The sequence below is a fragment of the Pinus tabuliformis genome, chromosome 8, assembly GCF_031772625.1.
Source record: "Pinus tabuliformis cultivar Carrire ecotype Pingquan chromosome 8, CPIR1, whole genome shotgun sequence".
In the NCBI taxonomy this organism is placed as follows: Eukaryota; Viridiplantae; Streptophyta; class Pinopsida; order Pinales; family Pinaceae; genus Pinus; species Pinus tabuliformis.
Genome location: NC_142294.1, coordinates 325,155,104 through 325,176,860, shown reverse-complemented (window position 1 = coordinate 325,176,860; position 21,757 = coordinate 325,155,104). Strand labels below are relative to the sequence as shown.

The 21,757-nt window shown below is 38.3% G+C and overlaps 1 pseudogene across 1 annotated transcript; it reads right to left on the bottom strand.

The window, feature by feature from the left end:
• Positions 1 to 6,223, bottom strand: LOC149235456 (ABC transporter B family member 11-like; annotated as a pseudogene). Its single transcript, XR_016245875.1, has 8 exons — positions 6,170 to 6,223; positions 3,829 to 3,930; positions 2,673 to 2,894; positions 2,277 to 2,516; positions 2,038 to 2,137; positions 1,422 to 1,867; positions 1,036 to 1,309; positions 1 to 804 (listed from the first exon to the last, which is right to left on the bottom strand). The product of XR_016245875.1 is annotated as an ABC transporter B family member 11-like (transcript).
• Between the last annotated feature and the right edge of the window lie 15,534 nt (positions 6,224 to 21,757).

The following is a 21,757-nucleotide window of genomic DNA, read 5'->3' as shown; positions in this document are numbered from 1 at the left end:
ACTCATGTCTAGACAAGGAGAATACAAATTTATTGTTTACTCTTTGGAGTGTTTTCCTTCCATTAACAAAACGGTAAAAGATTTGTCATCAATCAAACCATCACTATCATCAAACCATCCAATCTCCTGGTAAACAATCTTGTTAAATGTCAATGATCGTATACGTCGCACAAGCCTACCACCAGCAACAGCAAAACAGATGATCTGTGTTGGTCCCATGAGGAGGCATGTTGCTTGCAAAACTATATACATAAGTGCCCAGAATCTGGCATCTTTTCTAAGCTTATGTGGAAGTTCGTAAAAACTGGCAATAACACTTGGAAGCAAGAGACTAAAAATAGGAAATGTAACCCCATGAACAACTGCTGCAATGGATCCCAAGTATGAACACTAGAGTCTCTGCCTTGTTGAGAGATGCTAGGCGTGAAACAATATTTTTTCCATGTTTTAACTGCCCATCCTCGACATCTCCCTGATTTTTGGACGAAAACCAATTCATGAAGCCCTTCTTTGGCTTACTTTTGCCTACTTGAACATTTTCCTGGAGACCAACTCCACCAGGCAACGAAAATGGAAAGGAAACAGAGTTACAACTACCACCAATTCCCGATGATCTACTGCTTATAGATCGTCTAAGAGATGACTTTCGACTACTAAGCCTGCCAACGGTCCTGGAATCACGCAAATGCATTTCCATATGCTCAGGATCATTTGCATATTGTTCTTTTGATGGATGTGTTTCCTGCAGACGTATAAGCTGGGAGAATGGCCCAGATGGGTTCATGATGAGCTGGGAGTGTGAACCTGAAATTAACATTTCTCATATCCATTAATAGCTCTGCGTGAGTAATGAGTAACGAAGAAGAGTCACCTCACTAAGCCTGTTGCAAAATATCAAATAATTTTCTTTTTTGAACAATATTTGTTAATAATGGAATGGAGAAAAAATGTTTTATAAGCAAGTGGATGTTAGATTGTCGATATCTGTGTTGTTTGTTAATAAAGATTAAAAACTAAAGCATTGCAAAAATTTACCCTTTTCAACAATACAGCCACGCTGGACGACAGCGATCATATCAGCATTTCTGACAGTAGCCAGACGATCTGCAACAATAACTGTTGTTCTATTTCTCATAATTCTATCAACAGCTTCTTGAACCACTCTTTCAGACTCTGCATCCAAGGCACTGGCAGCTTCATCGACGAGGAGAATTCGGGCATCTTTTAAAATAGCCCACGCAATTGCAATCCTTTGCTTTTGAGCTCCATATAATTGGGTACCATGCTCTCCGAATTGGGTATCAAACCCCTGAAAAGAGTAACCATGACTGTCAGCATACACAAAATGTTGTGCAAAAGAAATGCATTTCCACAAGGAGGAACATACCAATCACCAATAATGAAGATCTATTTCTACAAACTTGAGGCATGTTACTAATAAATTTTGCCGCATTAGCAAGCTCTGCAGCAGCCTGTATTTCCTCTGGTGTTGCCCCATCTTTACCATATGCAATATTCTCCTTAATAGTGGTTTCAAAGAGAGCAGGTTCCTGGCTTACAAGTCCAATTTTTTGCCTTATCCATTAAATTGTTTGATATTGACACTATCTATAAGCACTTCACCAGCTTGTCGATCATAGAATCTATCTATAAGATAATATAACTGTGGACTTCCCACTTCCACTCTCTCCAACTATAGCTGTAGTGGTACCTCTATAGCTGCAATGGTACCTCTGGGTATTTCCAGTGAGAACCCAGAAAATATATGAACATAAGGCCGCGCTGGATAACCGAAGTGTACATCTTTAAGCTCAATATCAACCTGAATATCCTCAAGTACCAATCCATTTGTATCATATACATCAATCTCTGGCTTTCTATAAATTGTCTCAAACATTTTGTAAGCTGCAGCTTGTCCAGCTCCAAAGGCATTTAAACATGGCGAAGCATATACATCAATCTCTGGCTTTCTATCAATTGTCTCAAACATTTTGTAAGCTGCAGCTTGTGTAGCTCCAAAGGCATTTAAACATATACATCAATCTCTGGCTTTCTATCAATTGTCTCAAACATTTTGTAAGCTGCAGCTTGTCCAGCTCCAAAGGCATTTAAACATGGTCACGCCTGTCCCGGAGACCTGAAATCCAGCAGAACATTTATCATTGTGTTCTCATTAATTAATGTGAATTTATCTAGTTTGAATAAGTGCAAATCCCTATAGTCAAATTTCCTGATCAAGTGACAATAATGCATTTCACAATGCAGATTCAACTCACATGCCTCCAGTCAGAACTGCAATGATGACATTAATCACACTCGGCACCAGAATATCCTTCATGAATAATTAACCGTTATCAATACCAAAGAGCCAATGCAAAGGTGGAGAACAAAATAAAATGTAAAGACCCAACGCCAAAACTAGCTGCCAACCATTGATGAGCAGTAGCCATGTAAGCAATTGTAAGGGAATTTTCATAGTCAGTAACAGCATTCTTCTCCCCGATAAAAGCAGCAACCTGAAATGTAACTAAAATGTGTTATTAATCTGAATAGATTATATACAATAGAACTGGTGCTCGTATGAAAACACGGTAACCCTCAATTTCAGATCTAAAGAAACCTGGTTTTATGACATGAAAAGGCGTGGTTTGTGTTGTTGATCACATACTTACCGTCCTAAATGAACCAATTGTCTGCTCCATAACATTGCCCGCTTCTACATATGCTTGCTGGCCTCAGCTTGACATCTTTGATATTATCATAGCCATAGCACTGCCCGCCAGTGCAAGAAGGGGAATCGTACATAGCATTACTAGGGTAAGTTTCCATCCTTTGATGAAGGCGACAACAAAACCTCCGAAGAATGTGGACACGACCTGGATGAATTTCCCAACCTGAACAAACAACGGCAAATATAAAAATATGAGAAAGGTTATTATACATTCTTATGCGGAAAATGCAAAATAGAACTATAAACATATGATAAAGGTTATTGTACAATCTTCCATTAGAGTAATATAATTACACTGTTAATTTGCACTTCAATTACAATTTTCACTAGTTACATAGTTAATGATCAGTTATACCATTGTGACTTATATCACGAATATAGAAGACATGTTGATGCTGTGGGAATTTAAGTATCGATTTGCATTTCATTTTGTTATTGGGCATTTACTTGTGGCTGCAGCCATAGTCACTGTTCCGATTAACATATTGATATATTGACATCGGAGCCAGAAAGGACGTGATCTGTATCCATGTGTGTGCAGTGTATGAAAGTGCAGCATAGGAGAGTTGTTTTCATAGGTCAACGCTGCTTTATGAGGGATGCCTCCGGAACTTTAAACCTAAGTTCCACTTGAAGGAGGCAAACTAGGTAAGGAAGATGTTGCAGTAAAGAAAGGATTAAGAAAAAACCCAATGTGAGGCCAGTTGTAATATTTGCTTGAACTAGAGGCCCAATTCCAATAAAGAAGACCCAAAGCGAGGCAAGTTGTAATATTTGCGTGAACAAGAGGATCGACTGTTTGCAACAAGACATTTTATTTTGGACAGACGCTTAGGAGAACAAAGCCACCATTACAGCCCAGTTATTGCATCACTGAAAATAGAAATTTAAAGTTGGAATGATCACCAATATGATATATCTAATGTAATTCAGAACTATTTGATAATCTTGCACTTATTGCAAGACTGAAAATAGAAATTTGAAGTTAGAATGATCACCAATATGATATATCTAATGTAATGTATACAGAGGAAAATGCAAATTTAGTATTTAATACAAATTTGGTATTTGCCCTTGGAGTGTTTTACTCCTATTACCAAAACAGTAAGAGGTTTGTCCATCCACTGACCTTGAATTTTCACTATTATCAAACCATCCAAATTGGTCCTGCCTCTTGTAACTGCAATTACAAATGTTCTCTGCAAAATTAAAAAAGCAATTACAAGCTTGATAAATATTAAGCTGGCATATAATTTGTTAAGGATTCCACCAATTGATAATATGATCATATACACACACCAGTTTTTATAAGTTGTTGGGGAAATATTTCTTAATCCCCCTGTGATTTTTTTGTTGTCTTTGTGGAGCCCTTTTAATTGCAAACTTTATAATACAATCGTTGTCCTTGTGGAGCCTTTTTAATTGCAAGCTTTATAATACAATCGTTGTCTTTGTGGAGCCTTTTTAATTCTGAACTTTATATCTCAATAAAGTAATGCACGATTATACTAACACTGCATGCAATCAAGCTAACATCTATAATTCAAATCAATAATACCTTCACTGGTGGCTTATTGGGTAACTTCCTAGTACCATTGTTCTATCTAATAGATGAACTTTTGGATTGAAGAAAAACTGATGGAAACCGCCAAACATTCAAATTTTGACCCTGTAAGGTTTTAGCTAAAGTCAAAAAACACATACAAAGAGTGGTTGTTACATTGTTATGCATTTTATAAAAGGAAAAATTGTTGAGCAGAAAGAACAAATCTTAAAAAGAAAACTTGCCAGGCTTAAAAATAAACTGAATTAGCTAAATCTAAACGCTATCTAAACATTTAAGTTGGACTTGTTTTAACTTTGTTGATACCATAACTTCATTATAATTATTAAGTACATAAGTGAATGGGCCATAATATCCAAATTTTGACCCTGTGTAAGGTTTTAGCTAAAGTCAAAAAACACATACAAAGAGTGCCAAATCTTAAAAAGAAGACTTGCCAGGCTTAAAAATAAACTGAATTAACTAAATCTAAACGCTATCTAAACATTTAAGTTGGACTTGTTTTAACTTTGTTGGTACCATAACTTCATTATAATTATGAAGTACATAAGTGAATGGGCCATAATATCTAAATTTTGACCCTGTGTAAGGTTTTAGCTAAAGTCAAAAAACACATACAAAGAGTGCTTGTTACATTATGCATTCAATAAAAGGTAAAAATTGCTGAGCAGAATGAGCAAATCTTAAAAAGAAAGTTGCCAAGATTAAAAATAAACCAAATTAGCTAAACCTAAACATTTAAGATGTACCATCTGATTATTGGTTCTAAACTCATTATAATTATCAAGTATGTAAGTGATGGACTTGTTTTAAGTTTGTTGGTACCATCTGATTATTTGTTATTTGTTCAAAATCCAAGAAATAAACGAATTTAAGGACCTATTCGAAAATTTGTGGGTGCCTTTTGATTATTGGTTCTAAACTCATTATAATTATCAAGTACATAAGTGATGGACTTGTTTTAAGTTTGTTGGTACCATCTGATTATTTGTTATTTGTTCAGAATCCAAGAAATAAACAAATTTAAGGACCTATTCGAAATTTGTGGGTGCCATTTGATTATTTGTTTAATTTCATTATAATTATTATCAAGTACATAAGTAAATCAATAAAGCTCTTACTAGAAACAAATTTTCTATGTCATGAATTATTTTTCTTTTGCGAATGATTTTTCATTAAAGTGAAAAACCTCGTTATCTCTTGGAACGAGGACAAATTTCTATGTCATGAATTATTTTTCTTTTGCGAATGGTTTTTCGCTTTAGTGAAAAACCTCGTTATCTCTTGGAACAAGGACTAGGATTATATGACTAATATTGATTTCATTTACTGAAAGAAACTCCTGAACCACAAGGATAAAGCAATCAACCTATTATGCACCTCGTTATCTCTTGGAACAAGGATTAGGATTATATAACTAGTATTGATTTCATCTCGTTATCTCTTGGAACGAGGACTAGGATTATATAACTAGTATTGATTTCATCTCGTTATCGGAACAAGGACTAGGATTATATAACTAGTATTGATAAACTCTTGAACTACAAGGATGAAGCATGCAACCTATTAATTCAGAGGGATGAATTTGAAATTTTCTTCAGATAAAATAAATCCATTTGTTTGGGAAAAAATGGATTAGCTTAAAGGAAAAATTAGTAGTGTGTTTTGTAGGGTAGAGAATTATGACAAAAAACGAATAGAGTTTAAAATGACCAGAAAGGACAGTATCAAAAATAGAACCACAATCTCATTTTCAAAATGGTGTATAATTTTGTTAGCCTTTTCGTGTATGTGTTTTTGCTTGAACTCTACAAGGTTGCCAACATGGAGGAGAAAGAGCAAAAAGAATCTGGCACCCATATCCTTATACTTACCCAATTTCTCTGCTGAGACTTCTCCCTCAAATTCCTTTTCACAGTGACCCACATGATGTAATTTAATATCTTGGAAGAAGAGAATCCCGTCTTTTACACTAAGCAACAAGAAGCCCATTAACAATGATCTAAAGAAGGGGATACTTAAATCCTAGAAACTATTCTATCCATTGTTTTATTAAAGATATCATGACATCCACAGAACAGAAAGTGTGATTTGAATGGAAACATGTAAATAGAGAAGAAGATAGGGGGCACCTACAATGGCATTCAGAAAGTATGATTTGAATGGCAACATGTAAATAAAAAAGAAGATAGGGGGCACCGACAATGGCATTCAGAAAGTGTGATTTGAATGGCAACATGTAAATAAAAAAGAAGATAGGGGCACCTACAATGGCATTCATTAGATAGTTGTCCTGCTGCTTCTCCATCATTGTCGTCCACTAGCTACATTGCTGAGCACGTTAGGGGCACCTACAATGGCATTCATTAGATCGTTGTCCTGCTGCTTCTCCATCATTGTCGTCCACTAGCTACATTGCTGAGCACGTTACTAAATTCCTCCTTTCTCAAATGGCTCTTGAGAATCTTTTCACTCAGAGAGTTCCTGCTCATTATAATTATCAAGTACATAAGTGAATGAGCCATAACATCCAAATTTTGACCTTGCAAGGTTTTAGATAAAGTCAAAAAACACATACAAAGAGTGCTTGTTATAATTATCAAGTACGTAAGTGAATGAGCCATAACATCCAAATTTTGACCTTGCAAGGTTTTAGATAAAGTCAAAAAACACATACAAAGAGTGCTTGTTACATTGTTATGTATTCAATAAAAGGTAAAAATGGTTGAGCAGAATGAGAAAATCTTAAAAAGAGTTCTTGTTACATTGTTATGAGCCATAACATCCAAATTTTGACCTTGTAAGGTTTTAGATAAAGTCAAGAAACGCATAGAAAGAGTGCTTGTTATACATTGCTATGTATTCAATAAAAGGTAAAAATGGTTGAGCAGAATGAGAAAACCTTAAAAAAGAGTGCTTGTTACATTGTTATGTATTCAATAAAAGGTAAAAATGGTTGAGCAGAATGAGAAAATCTAAAAAGAAAGTTGTTCGGCTTAAAAATAAACGGAATTAGCTAAACCTAAACATTTAAGATGGACTTGTTTTAACTTTGTTGGTACCATCTGATTATTTGTTCTAACTTCATTATAATTATAAAGTACATAAGTGATGAATTTGTTTTAACTTTGTTATAAGTGATGGACTTGTTTTAACTTTGTTGTTACCATCTGATTATTTGCTCTAACTTCATTATAATTATTAAGTATATAAGTGAATCCATAAAGCTTAGTTACAAGAAACAAACAAATTTATGGACCTATTCGAAATTTTGTTGGTGCCATTTGATTATTTGTTTAAATTCATTATAATTATTATCAAGTACATAAGTAAATCAATAAAGCTCTTACTAGAAATAAACTTTCTAAGTCATGAATTATTTTTCTTTTGCGAATGATTTTTCATCAAAGTGAAAAGACCTCATTATCTCTTGGAACAAAGACTAGCATTATATGACTAGTAATGATTTCATTTACTGGAATGTAAATCAATAAAGCTCTTACTAGAAATATACTTTCTAAGTCCTGAATTATTTTTCTTTTGCGAATGATTTTTCATCAAAGTGAAAAGACCTCATTATCTCTTGGAACAAAGACTAGCATTATATGACTAGTAATGATTTCATTTACTGAAAAACTCCTGAATCACAAGGATAAAGCAAGCAACCTATTAATTCAGAGGGATGCATTTGAATTTCTATTCAGATAAAATCCATTTGTTTGGGAAAAAATGGATCAGCTTAAAGGAAAAATTAGTAGTGTGTTTTTTAGGGGAGGGAATTATGACAAAAAGCGAAAAGAGTTCTTGCTCAAGTCAAGTCAAGATGTTTTAGCTTCTGTCAGGCCAGGCAGTAACTCTCCAAGGGCAGAAAAACTGATTGGTGTGTTTATTTCATAGGTATGTTATTGTTTTATACATTAGGAGTGATTGTTCAGTTCATCTTCCGATGATTGTTCACATTCCTGATTTATTTATGTTACAAATTCCCCAATCATGAAGATTAGGTGTCAACATTCCCCCCCCCCCCCTTAATCTGAAGGGATGTTGGTGAGTCCAAGCATCATTCTGAATCGTTCAAGCTTTTACTTTCCAAGTGCTTTGGTGAAGATGTCTGCAACTTGCTCATTTGTGGAACAATGACGGAGATGGATTGTTTTGGCCTCAACATGATGTCGAATGAGATGATATTTGGTATTGATATGCTTTGTTCGATCATGGAACTTTGGATTCTTGGCCAACTTTATTGCAGAGGTGTTATCAATCATGAGTGGAGTTGATTGTACTTGTTTTACCTGCAAATATTCAAGAATTTTCCTGAGCCACACAATTTCTTTCGTTGCTTCAACTGTTGCCACGTATTCTGCTTCAGTTGTGGAATCCACTGGAACTAATTGTTTGCGTGATCTCCAGGAGACAGCTCCTGATCCAAGACTCATAGCATATCCTGAAGTAGATACCCCAGTTTCTTTGTCTCCATCGAAGTCTGAATCAAAGTATCCAATCAAGCTGAAGTCGTCCACCTATGTATACTTGATTCCAAGGTCTTGAGTTCCCTTCAAGTACCTTAGAACTCTTTTTGCAGCAGACCAATGTCCCTCACAAGGCTTTTGCATGAACTTGGAGAGGATTCCAACAGTAAATGAAATGTCTGGTCTGGTAGTAGTGAGGTAAATGAGACTTCCTACAAGCTGTCTATACTTTGTTGCATCCTCAAATTCGTTTCCTTCAATAGATGTGAGCTTTAAGTTTTGTTCCATTGGAGTAGAAAGAGGATTGCACTCTGTCATGCCAAATCTGTTTAACAAATCTCCAATGTATTTCTTTTGAGAAAGAAATATGGATTTTGGATGTTGGGTCACTTCAATGCCAAGATAGTAATGAACATAGCCCAAATCAGTCATTTCAAAACTTTTCCCTAATTCCTTCTTAATGAATGCAATGTAGCTTTCATTGTTCCCTATCATTAAAAGATCATCTACATATACCACAAGATACACAACTGTTTTGCCAACTTTCTTGACAAATAAAGTTGCATCATCAAGATCAAAATGATTGAAGTTGAGTTTCAGAAGATGCTCAGCTAGTTTTTCATACCAGGCTTGCGGTGCTTGTTTGAGGCCATACGAGGACTTCACAAGTTTGCATACTTTATGTTCATGTCCTTTCACAGCAAATCCTTCAGGCTGGGACATAAAAACATTTTCTTTTAGATCTCCATTCAAGAATGCACTTTTTACATCCTTTTGATGGACTTTCCAACCGTTCTGAGCAGCTAGTGCAAAGAGTGTCCGGATGGTGGCCCATTTTGCTGTGGGGGCAAAAGTTTCCTCATAATCGACCCCTTCCTTTTGTGCAAAGCCTTTTGCCACAAGCCTAGCTTTGTGCTTGTCAAGTGAGCCATCAGCTTTGTACTTGTTCTTGTAGACCCACTTGCAGCGAATTGTTTTGGTTCCAAATGGAGGATCAACCAGCTTCCAAGTGCCATTCTTTATGAGGGCATCATACTCCTTTTTCATCGCTTCTTTCCATTCATCATGAGAAGCAGCTTCTTTGAAGGAAGTTGGTTCAAAATCTGTAGACAAGTTCAATTCACAATCATAAATAACATCCATATCAACAGGTGAATTAGAGTCATCTACATCACCTCCATTTTGTCGGTTTGAATTTCTGGTTCCTGTTTTTCCAATTTCATCAAGATGAACACTTTCAAGTGTCTTTGTCAGCCACTTTGGGGGACCTTTCTGAGATGGTCCAGGCTGCTCTGTTGATTGAGTTGGGACTGAATCAAGATTGAGTCTCCCAATTCTATCAATTACATCACTTAAAGCATCATCCATTGTTGGAGTTTCACGCAAAGGAGATTGTTCTTCAGAAGAAGATTCCAAATGTTGTTCTAGTATAGGAATCCCGCCTTCAATATGTGGAATCTGATTATCAAATTCTTGAAATGATTTCGTTTTTGTGAATCTATCCAAGCGATCAAGTTGCCGCTCAACAACATTGTCAGATTTGGATGATTCAAGGAAAATGACATCTCTAGATACAACAAACTTTTTATTTACTTCATCATAGAGGCGGTATGCTTTAAAGGTGTTTGAATACCCCAGGAAGATACACTTACGACTTCTAGCGCCAAGTTTGTTTCTATGTACCTTTGGTATCAAAGCATAACAAGTGGAACCAAAGATCCTGAGATGTTTTACCGAAGGAACATGTCCATACCACAATTCATAAGGAGTCTTGTTTCTTATAGCATTAGATGGACATCTATTCTTTATATATGCAGCACATAGAACAACATCAGCCCAAAACATTATCTTTACATTTTTGAAGAAAAGCATGGATCGTACCATATTCAAAATTGTTCTATTCATTCTTTCTGCTACACCATTCTGTTGGGGATTATAAGGTACAGTTGTTTGATTCCATGTTGGCGAAGATAGTTTTCAAATTCATTTGATGTATATTCTTTTCCATTATCAATGCGAATAGACCCAATATGAGAATGTGCATCATTTTCAATCCATTTATGAAAATTCTTGAATGTTTGAAAAGCATCAGATTTGTTCTTCAATAAATAAACCCAACACATTCTGGTGTAATCATCAATAAATGTCATGATATATTTACTTCCATTTGCAGAAGGAACAGGCATTGGACCACATAAATCAGAATGAATGAGTTCAATCTTCCTATGTGCTCTTGAATGTGAATCATGAAAAGACTGTTTGCTATGCTTTCCTAGAATGCAAGCATCACATTGCTTATGTTTCCTAGGAATTGTAGGCAAACCAGTAACACCATTTTTCTTCAATAAGAGGAGACTGTCATAGTTTAAATGTCCAAATCTAGCATGCCATAATAAACTTGATGGAAGTGTACCTTCTTCATGATGAGAAATATATGAGAAATGTTGTGCATGAGCAGAGGTTCCTTGCAGTTTGAGAAGTCTTTCTTCTTCTATTCCCCTCATGACAAGTGAGTGGTCAGATGCTTTTCTTACCTCAAGCTTGCCATCAAACATATGAATGGAGTGACCTTGCTAGCGGATGTGGACCAAGGACAGCAAGTTTCTCTTGAGCTGTGGGAGATATAGAACATGATCCAGAAGAAAGTCTGGAAGACCAGGCAGTTTAAGCCTGATTGTGCCAAGCCCTGATGGCTTGATTTTTGACTGATCTGCAAAGTATACTGCTCCATCAACATTGTCAGTGAAATCTTCAAAAAAATCTTTCCTATGAGTCATATGACAGGTTGCTCCTGAATCAAGCAACCAATCATTTTTCGAAGAAGCAAGTGAAGCATTAAACAAATCTTCATTTACTCCAATGTTACATTGTGCCTCAATATAGTGAGCGGATTCAGGTGCTTTACCTTTGTCTGTATCATCAATTTTACCTTTCTGCTGGTTTCTTTTCTGCTCAATTTTGTCCCATGGTAGCTTGCATGTAGAAGCATCATGTGATCCATTTCGTTTGCAACGAATGCAATGCAGATCTTCTTTTTCTCCTTGAGAATGTCTGCCCCCCTGCCTCTGAAGTATCTTCCTCTTCCTCTTCGTCCACCTCTTCCTCTTGTAGAATCTTGAGCAGGATGCTTTTCTTTATGAGCAAGGCAAACAGTCTCTTCAGAAGATTCAGGGACTGTCTTCTTTCCAAAGGCTTTCTCTCTTTCAGCAAACTTTTTCACAAGAGAGTCAAAGGTTATATCTTTAAGATTTCCATTTGCTTGTAAAGACTCAAGATAATTGGAGTAAGTAGGATAGAGTGCCTTGCGAAAAGCAATAAGAGGGATATCCAGCTCAACCTTAGTGGATTTGATATCATGCATTATGGATTTTAATTCAGATGCAAGAGCAAGAAGATCATTATTTTTCAGTTCAAGAGTGAAGAGTTTAATCATGAGCTGAACAACTTCAAGTGCAGAATGTGAGTCATAGAGTTCTTTGAGCTTTTGTAAAGCTTCAAAGGCAGTTGAATATGATGAAATATGGTGACTTACTTCTTCATTTACAGATGCTGCGATTAATGCATATGCTTTGCTGTTCTTGTTATCCCAAATGACGAGCTCTTTGTCTGATGTAGGCTGTATTGGGTCATTGTCTCCTTCTCCAACACACACTCCCTTCCACAACTCATTGAAGATGAGGGTGTGTTTTATCATCCTGGACCATTCAGGATAGTTCTCCTTGCCAGTGAGAACTATTCCTACCATAGAGATGATTGAATGCATTCTGTAAAAAAAACAACTTTTGCTGATAGAAAAGAATACTTCTGCCAGTGTACTCAAAAAAGCATTCTCAAAGGATTTCAAATCCACAATGTGACTCATATAAATCCATCATTGTATAAATTCACCTCACATAAACCTCATATAAGTTTTATATAAGTTCATCATATAAATCTCATAAAACTTTGCCTTATAAATCTTTAAAAAAACTCCACCTTATAAATCTTATATCTCTCATATGAATCCACCATATGAATCTCATATAAACTTCATATAAGTTTTATATAAATCCATATAAATCCACTATTATATATGCATATGGCATACGTCTCTTAAAAACTCAATTACCAAGTGAGATGGTAATTTCAAATATAATGACAACCACAAAAAAAAGGATCATATGACTTATATTCAGCTCGTACGATGAAGATGAATAAAAAACCAGCTCTTACCATAAATTCTGAATCTGTGAAATGCTCAGAAATGTGATCAGTTAATAGATGATTGCATCGATTCTTCAATGTCCACGGATTACTGCTTAGTTTACCTTTCACGTGATTACAAATTCAATCTTGGAATTTATATAAAGCAGCGTTTATATAAAGTAGCGTTTTAACACAGCATTTCTGGGATTTATATAAAGCAGCGTTTAACACAATGATTCTGGAATTTACATAAAGCAGCGTTTATATAAAGCAGCATTTAACACAACATGACAGCGTATAGCCAAAACACATTCAACTTATATATACGAGTGTTCTTTAGAACGGAGCAACATTCCAGAGTGCATTCAAATCAGGAGCAGCGTTCATACATTCCTTTGGCATGTAGATAGACTCATTCCAATGCGTGCTCGCTTCTGCCTGCCTCCAACGCCTACCATTGTCAAATCCGCTTCTGACAATGTCCAGAATGTATTTCAGAGGATGAGCAGTGCAGGTTACAGTGAATATGAAAAAAAATGGTCAGAGAAGAGGGCGCAGCACCAGTGTTCAGGTGATAGTGTGGAGCAGGCTACCACATTTATGAACAAACAACATTTTTGAATGGAAAGCAAAGGAGCAGAGGAGCAGAATAGGGAGTTACAATATCTAAAAAAAAGGGTTGGCTCTGATACCATGTCAGGCCAGGCAATAACTCTCCAAGGGTAGAAAAACTGATTGGTGTGTTTATTTCATAGGTATGTTATTGTTTTATACATTAGGAGTGATTGTTCAGTTCATCTTCCGATGACTGTTCACATTCCTGATTTATTTATGTTACAAATTCCCAAATCATGAAGATTAGGTGTCAACAGCTTCATGAGACCCCAAATTTCTTTGGGAATGCTACCAACCAGAAGATTGTTGGTTATATTCAAAAGCTCCAAATCCTTCATACTCCCGAGCTCTCAAGAAATGGAGGCTTGCGGTTCCATATGTACAAGAGAGAAATATTACAAAGTCTATCCTGCAACTCACATGCAGGGCAATGAATGATTCTTCAACTCACATGCAGAGCAATGAGTGATTCTTCTGTTGAAATTTCTAAGTCTAACACGTCAGAAACTCCTATTGCATTATCTGGTTTATTTCACCTACTTGTTTATTCCTTAACAAGTTATTTAACCATATAAATACTGAAAATAAACACAAATGTAGTCTCAATTCATATACGAATCATCAACTGAAATAATAGACAACACAAAAGGGACACCATTATTTTTGGACAATTGTCCCCGGAAAAACCCAATTTGGGAAAACTGGTGAAGCAGTTCCGAAGGGTTTATTATTAAGCAGCTTTCTTGAGTACAACTAAGGTGCCAAACTGGCTCACCCAACAGAGATTTCTACCCGGAAATAATACCTCTTCTTGGAGACAGATATTCAACAAATCTGTTCCACAAAAATTCTTCCAGTGCTTCTCCAAGGCTTTGCGTCAGCCCTGCTAGTCCCAACATCACTCCTGAATCCTCTACGTCATCCTTCTGCCTCTCTGCGTCAGCTTTTTGGCCTTTTGCGTCATCCACACAGGCCCCTCAGCCTCTGCGCAGTCACTAGCTGCCTCTGCGTGGCTCCTGCTGCTTCTATGTAGCCCCTCTGCCTCTACGTTGATCTTCCGCCACTATCTTTGCCTCTCTGCTATATACTCATTGCCCCTCACTGCAACTCAAATCACTTGTTCGAATTTTCTCAGCAAACCCCGCTCCAGAAAATCGCACCGACTGATCAATCTTGGTGTATCTCCAACTGACCCTCAAGCCTCCTCTTATACTTTTCCCGTTGAGACTTCAACAGTCGAGATTAAATCTCTAATCAACGACTAAGATTAGATTTGGCTTGATCCATGTCATTTAGAACATTCTCAACCAATTTTATTAATATTTTAATTTTCCTAAGTTTAGACTTAGGAACTCCATTAAAAATATTAATTATTTTAATATCTCTCTAACCGGGTGGAATTTCCCCAAACCATTTCTGGGTTTTGGAGATCTCACGTGCTTTAGCCTCTCAACCAAATTTCATGTCTAGAGCACATCCAATGGTGCCACAAATCAACACTCCCTCTTAGCGAGGAATGTGCTCTAGTGCTCCACCACTAAACATCACACTGATTCTCTAGCACCGATACCTGTGTTGATGTTTGGCTCGCTGCCTAGCATCCTCTGCACTGCTGCCTCCTATATTGCTACCCATGGCTCTGCCACTGCCACTACTACATCTGTACGGCAACTCCCTCTGCATCTGTGCTATTGTTGGTCATTCCTCCCAACTCTGCATCTGCACTGTAGCTCTCCCTCAACATGTTGCATCATGCTGCCCATAGCACTACCATTGCTAGTTGCTGCACTGCAACTAAGTTACCGAGAAGTAAGTAACTGATCTACCCAACTACTAACATCCTTGTCGGTCTGGAAGCCCCCTGATGCTGAAGCTACCTCTACTGCCTTCGCATTGTTGCAAACACCTTTATGCCTCTCGCACTACTGCAACCACCTTTTTGCCTCTCTGCACTGCTGCAACCATCTTTGTGCCTCTCGCACTATTGCAACCCCCACTACGCTGCTGCATACCTCTACACTGTAACATTGCCTTATCGCTCCATCCGCATCTTGCTTTTATCGACATCCATCATCCTGCTACTGTTTCGGGGCTCTCGTAGTCAGATATGATCCAAGAGTTTGGGTACCTCAAGGATCTTGCCCCTCATCTTTTGTAGTCCTCCTGACTACAGCTCGATGTCACCCGACCTCTTCTCTAAAGGTGCATGAGCACTCATGGCACAATCGTCATCCATCTCGACTTCTTTCTCCGCCTTAGCCAGAGTTGCCTTGGAGTCAAAAGCCTCTCCCTTATTCTTCTTCTTGGGACACTAGGTTGCATAATGACCCAACTCCCCATAATGGAAGCACTTTACCTTGGAGATATCCTTCTTCTTTCTCTTCCTCTGGTGTCTCACAGATGCCAGAGCCGCATCCTCCTCCTCCTCTTTCTTGATTCGACCTCCTTTGCTGCTACTCCCCGCTTTGGTCAGTCGTCTGATCTCCTCTTGGCGAAGAGATGCCCACATCTCTTCCCATCCTGGGAGAGTCACTCTGTCCAAAATGCTTTGGACAAATGTCTCCCAATCCTCAGAGACTACATTCAAGGCGGTCCTCAACATGAACTCCTGATCCGATGTGGCCCCTATGGAAGTAAGTTGGTCTCGAATCTCCTGCAACCTGCTAAGGTATAGATCTATCTGCTACCCCTTCTGCATCTGATACGACCACAGTTGATACTCAGGTAGCATCTTCCTCTGCACGGAAGTGGCCTGATACAATGTCGTCAAAATATCCCTCCTTTACTGTGTTCTTCGCGGCAATATATCCTTGACCCCATCAAGCATTATGCACTTTTCCTTCGCCATTGCATCCTCATACCTTTCATTATCAGCTGGGTCAACTGGGATAGCCACGGTTCTCAAGGCGAATCCCTTGATGCGATGTCTATCCAGAATAGACAGGATCCTGGCCTCCCAGATGACAAAGTTGGAGGCCCGTCCAACATGTCCTGATCCCTTAGTCCATTCATTGCCATCTCTGCTCTTCTTTTCTGGCCTCCCTCTGAGTCTCGACTTCCCTCCTTAAAGTTCTCTCCTCGACTCTCTCTGAGTCTCAATTTCCTTGCTGGAAATCTTCTCGCCAACTATCAATCCGCTCCTCTCCGATCCTCTTTGCAACTGCAACTCGGATCTGGATTTCTTGGCTAGAAATCCCTTGAGGCAGCGACTTCCTCTACCTTGGTTTTGTACTGTTAGGTACTGTTCTGCTTCGACAGCAACAACACCCCACCAACTCCCAATTCACAATCTGCCCACAACTCCCTAGGCCCTAGCAGTTGAAGAAACTGAGCCTGTTAGCTCTGCGCAATCCCGGCAAGGCTGAATCGCTCCTCTGGCCAACTGCATCAAGCCTACCTAGCTGAGTAGGATGACATGGCTCTTCGTGAGCCTCTTCTGCCTCTCTATGCCTCTGCGTTGGCCCTCTCTCTGGCTCGAAATGATGACGCAGGCCCTCTGCATCACTCCTCTGCTGCTTTCTACTTAGGAACAACTTTGTCTCTCGGGATAACTGTTTCTGCTGCAAATTTTCTGATTTCAGTCGCTGCCTTCAGTTCTCCGTGATCTACAATGCTCTGATACCATGTTGAAATTTCTAAGTCTGACACGTCAGAAACTTCTACTGCATTATTTGGTTTATTTCACCTACTTGTTTATTTCTTAGCAAGTTATTTAACCATATAAATACTGAAAATAAACACAAATGCAGTCTCAACTCATATAGAAATCATCAACTGAAATAATAGACAAACACACAAGGGCCACCATTATTTTTGGACAATCGTCCCCGGAAAAACCCAATTTGGGAAAACCGGTGCAACAGTTCTAAGGGTTTTATTATTAAGCAACTTTCTTGAGTACAACTAGGGTGCCAAACTTACTCATCCAATAGAGATTTCTACGCGGCAGTAATACCTCTTCTCGGAGATAGATATTCAGCAAATTTGTCCCACGAAAATCCTTCTAGCACTTCTCTAAGGCTCTGTGTCAACCCTGCTAGTCCCAACGTCACTCTTGAACCCTTTGCGTCAGCCCTGCTAGTCCCAACGTCACTCTTGAACCCTTTGCGTCAGCCCTGCTAGTCCCAACGTCACTCTTGAACCCTCTGCATCAACCTTCTGCCTCTTCGCGTCAGCTTTCTGGCCTTCTGTGTCACCCGCGCAAGCCCCTCAGCCTCTACATAGTCACTAGTTGCCTCTGCGTGGCTATGGCTCCCTCTACATAGCCCCTCTGCCACTGCGCTGATCCTCTGACACTATCTCTACCTCTCTCTGCTATGTACTCATTGCCCCTCGCTGCAACTCAGATCACTTGTTCAAATTTTCTCAGCAAACCCTGCTCTAGAAAATTGAACTGGCTTATCAATTTTGGTGTATCTCCAACTGAGCCTCAAGCCTCCTCTTATACTTTTCCTGTCGAGTCTTCAACTACTGAGATTAAATCTCTAATCAACGACTAAGATTGATTAGATTTGGCTTGATCCATGTCATTTAGAATTTTATACTAATACCCATTAATATTTTAATTTTCCTAAGTTTAGACTAAAGAGCTCTTTTAAAAATATTAATTATTTTAATATCTCTCTCTAATCGGGTGGAAATTCCCCAAACCATTTTTGCGTATTAGAGATTCTCATGTGCTTTAGCCTCTCCACCAATTTTCATGGCGAGAACACATCCAATGCTACCACAAATCAACATCTTCTAGTCTGCGGGTCCATAAGGGAGGAAAAGTATTTTTCTTGAATACTAATAATGCATCAAAATCAGAGCTTTCAACATGGCTTACTGCCAATAATGTCACTACCATACAAGAAATATATTCATGATGATCATCTTGGAAAATGCTATGACTCCATAACACAAAATCCTCAATTGTGCAAATAATTGAAGGCAATGTATAAGCCAAACTTCTATCACCAAATAGACAAACACATGAATGTTGATACATGAAGTCTCTAGTAGAATCAGACCAAAAATGTAAATATACATATCAAATCCTCAATTGTGCAGATAATTGAAGGCACATGTATAAGCCAAACTTCTATCACCGAATAGACAAACACATGAATGTTGACACATGAAGTCTCTAGTAGAATCAAACCAAAAATGTAAATATACATATTAGTGGCTCTGAATCCTGATACTTGTGCCATGATCAAATCTTAACAAACTCTAGAAACATGAAGAACATGCTTTTACCTATTAAAAGACCATCAATAAAAAGCATGAAACCCATGCTTTAAAATAATAACTTTTTTCTTTTCTTCTTTTGTTTGTTACATAGAAACATACAATACATATTGAAATGAGTACAACAACAATTATGAAGACCGAAACTAGTTACATTTACAACAAAAGTGCCTATGTCTATTATAGTCAAAACATAGAAGATTATCTCAAAACAATATTCCTCTCGATATCAAACATCTTGCTATAGGACGCAAACCTCTACAAAAGAATCCACACTTGTAGTGCTCTACAACAACATTATTAGGATATGCTTAGCCCTTGAATTTATCTATCGATGATTCCAATTTCAAAATTGTTTGTTCCAAGCCAACCCTATACCCATAAAACTTGAAAGTACGTTATAGATCTTGTATGCAAGATGTAAAAGAAGCTACCATAAAACTTGAAAGGAGGTTATAGATATTGTATGCAAGATGTAAAAGAAGCTACCATAAAACTTGAAAGGAGGTTATAGATCTTGTATGCAAGATGTAAAAGAAGCTACCATAAAACTTGAAAGGAGGCTATAGATATTGTATGCAAGAAGTAAAAGAAGCTACACCAATAGATCCAATCTACACCAAGCATTTGTAACATTAGTTTAACCTACCAATAGTAGCCAACATACTAAGAGTGAGCCCTATTATCCACCAAAAAGAGGGTAAACCATAGGAGAAAATTTTCTCCTCCTTAGATAGGTAGCCAGTCAGTCGACACTTGATATGATGCCATGGAACCTCCACATATATGCTCTCATAGATTTCTTTCTCCTATTTGACATTTCTTCTTGAAAGAAGGTGGGTCATCCATTGATAGGTACTTTTACCATTTTGTAATCATGTGCTTTTGCTTATTTTTTCGAGGCATACTAATATGAATCAAGGGTGATCCGAATGATTGACCAATTATATTCTTGTTCCATCACTTCGGCTGACCTGGGTGGTTAGTCTTTAATCCCAGTCTATTGGGACCTCCTTTAAGGCCTCAGGATTATAGGAAGGACACTACAAGGGACGCTCTGATTGAAGTGTTGATTTGGGGTAACATTGGATGTGCTTTAGGCCTCAAATTTTGAGGGGAGGCTTGGGCACATGCATTTCAAAGAACCCAGAAAGCGTTTTGGGAAATTCCACCCAGGGACGATTATATTAAAATAATTAATATTTTTAATGGAGTTCCTAAGTCTAAACTTAAATAAAATTAAAATATTAATGGGTATTAATCTAATTGTGGGTGTAACTTCTAGAAAAAGACTGATATAAAGTCAAAGCGATCTGAGCCTTTGATTAGGAGTTAATCTAGGTCGTTGGTTGTCCAACGAGAAGATATAAGAAGGGGCTTGAGGATCATTTGGAAAATAAACCAAGAGAAATCAAGAAATCGATTTTCTAAAGTGAGAAGTTCTCAGGAGGAAAATTTGATTGAGGAGATTTCTTGTTGTTGAGGGGGAGGGATAGTTGGGTTGGGGGATCTTCTTCGGAACAACCTTGAATACTCAACAGAGAGGCAGAGAAGCACCAATGGAGGCAGCGCATACCCAAGAAGGACTGACGCTGGGCCAGGAGGGCCCACACAGTGCTTGACACAGAGCCAGAAGGGCCAATGCAGAGGTAGAGCTGCCTTCCAGCAGAAGTCTGAAATAGCCAGGGCGCTACCGGATTAGCCGAGAGGGTTGACATCAGAGCTCCGAGAGGCAAGGAGATCTAGCGCAAAGCTGATGCAAAGCCTCAGAGAGCTCCACACAGGCCCACGTAGTTACTACAAAGGGGCAACACAACTGCAACCGGGGATAGTCAGTTCAATTCCCGAATCAAAAGGATTCGCTAGGTGAAGTGAGGTAATCTCACTAAGTTTTCTGCCAGTGCCTTTTTCTCTGTAACTGGATTGCCGGAAGGGCATCCAGAGTTGTATTCAGAACTACTGCTTAATAATAATAAACCCTCAGAGTTGTTGCATTGATTTTTCCGCATTGCGTTTTTCCGGGGACATTTGTCCAAAAATAATGGTGTCTATTGTGTTGTATTTTCTTTCTTGCTCAGTCTCTTGTTTTCGTATAATAATTAATTAAGTGAAGGCTGCAATCGTATTTACTTTGATATTTATCGTAGAACACAATAAATAACTTGTATGGATTAACAAGTAGGATAAGTAACATCAGTTTGCTGCAATAGGGGTTCCTATTGTGGATTTTTCACATGGTATCAAAGCTGCAGGTGAAGCAAGAAGATCAAAGTCGATAGATCTAGCACTGACCAAAAGAGGGAGTTTGAAAAACGCCGCACGAGGCAGCGTTTCGAAACCCGGCTGACGTAGTTCCAAGCCAGGAAAGAAAATTTTTGAGGCAATCTCTCTCTGAGTGAGTCGACGGAGAGGACTTCCAGTTGGAATTTTTGCAGGGGAAGAGGAAGCAATGCTGAAGCCTCAACGTGAGAGAGCTGGTGGGATGTAGATTTTCAGCAAGCCGTTTGCTTGGCTGAAAAACGTTAGAAGAAGGAAGAGAAGAACCTTGAGGTAACTTTTCCTTTGCAGACTTCCCGCCGAGAAGTCTGTTTTCTCATTGGCGAGCAGCAACAATGAGAAACATAGGGGGTTTTCAACATTTTTGGCAGATATGGCAACCAGTGGCTTGAGGAATCAAGACAGGTTGGACAAAGCATCCAACTACGTCATCTGGAAGGATAGAATATCTTTCCTTCTAGATGAGCATGCCCTCAAGAAGTACATTGACAATGTGTTGGTTGAACTTGCGGATGCAGATGCGCTAAAAAATTACAAGGTTGAGATGGCAAAGGCCAAGAGGATGATCTTGGATGGAGTCAAGGATCATGTGGTGTGTCATGTTGCTAGCAGAGAGACTGCTAAGGAGATGTGGGATGCCTTGGCCACGTTATATTAGGGATCTTCTGAGCAACGAAAGATGTA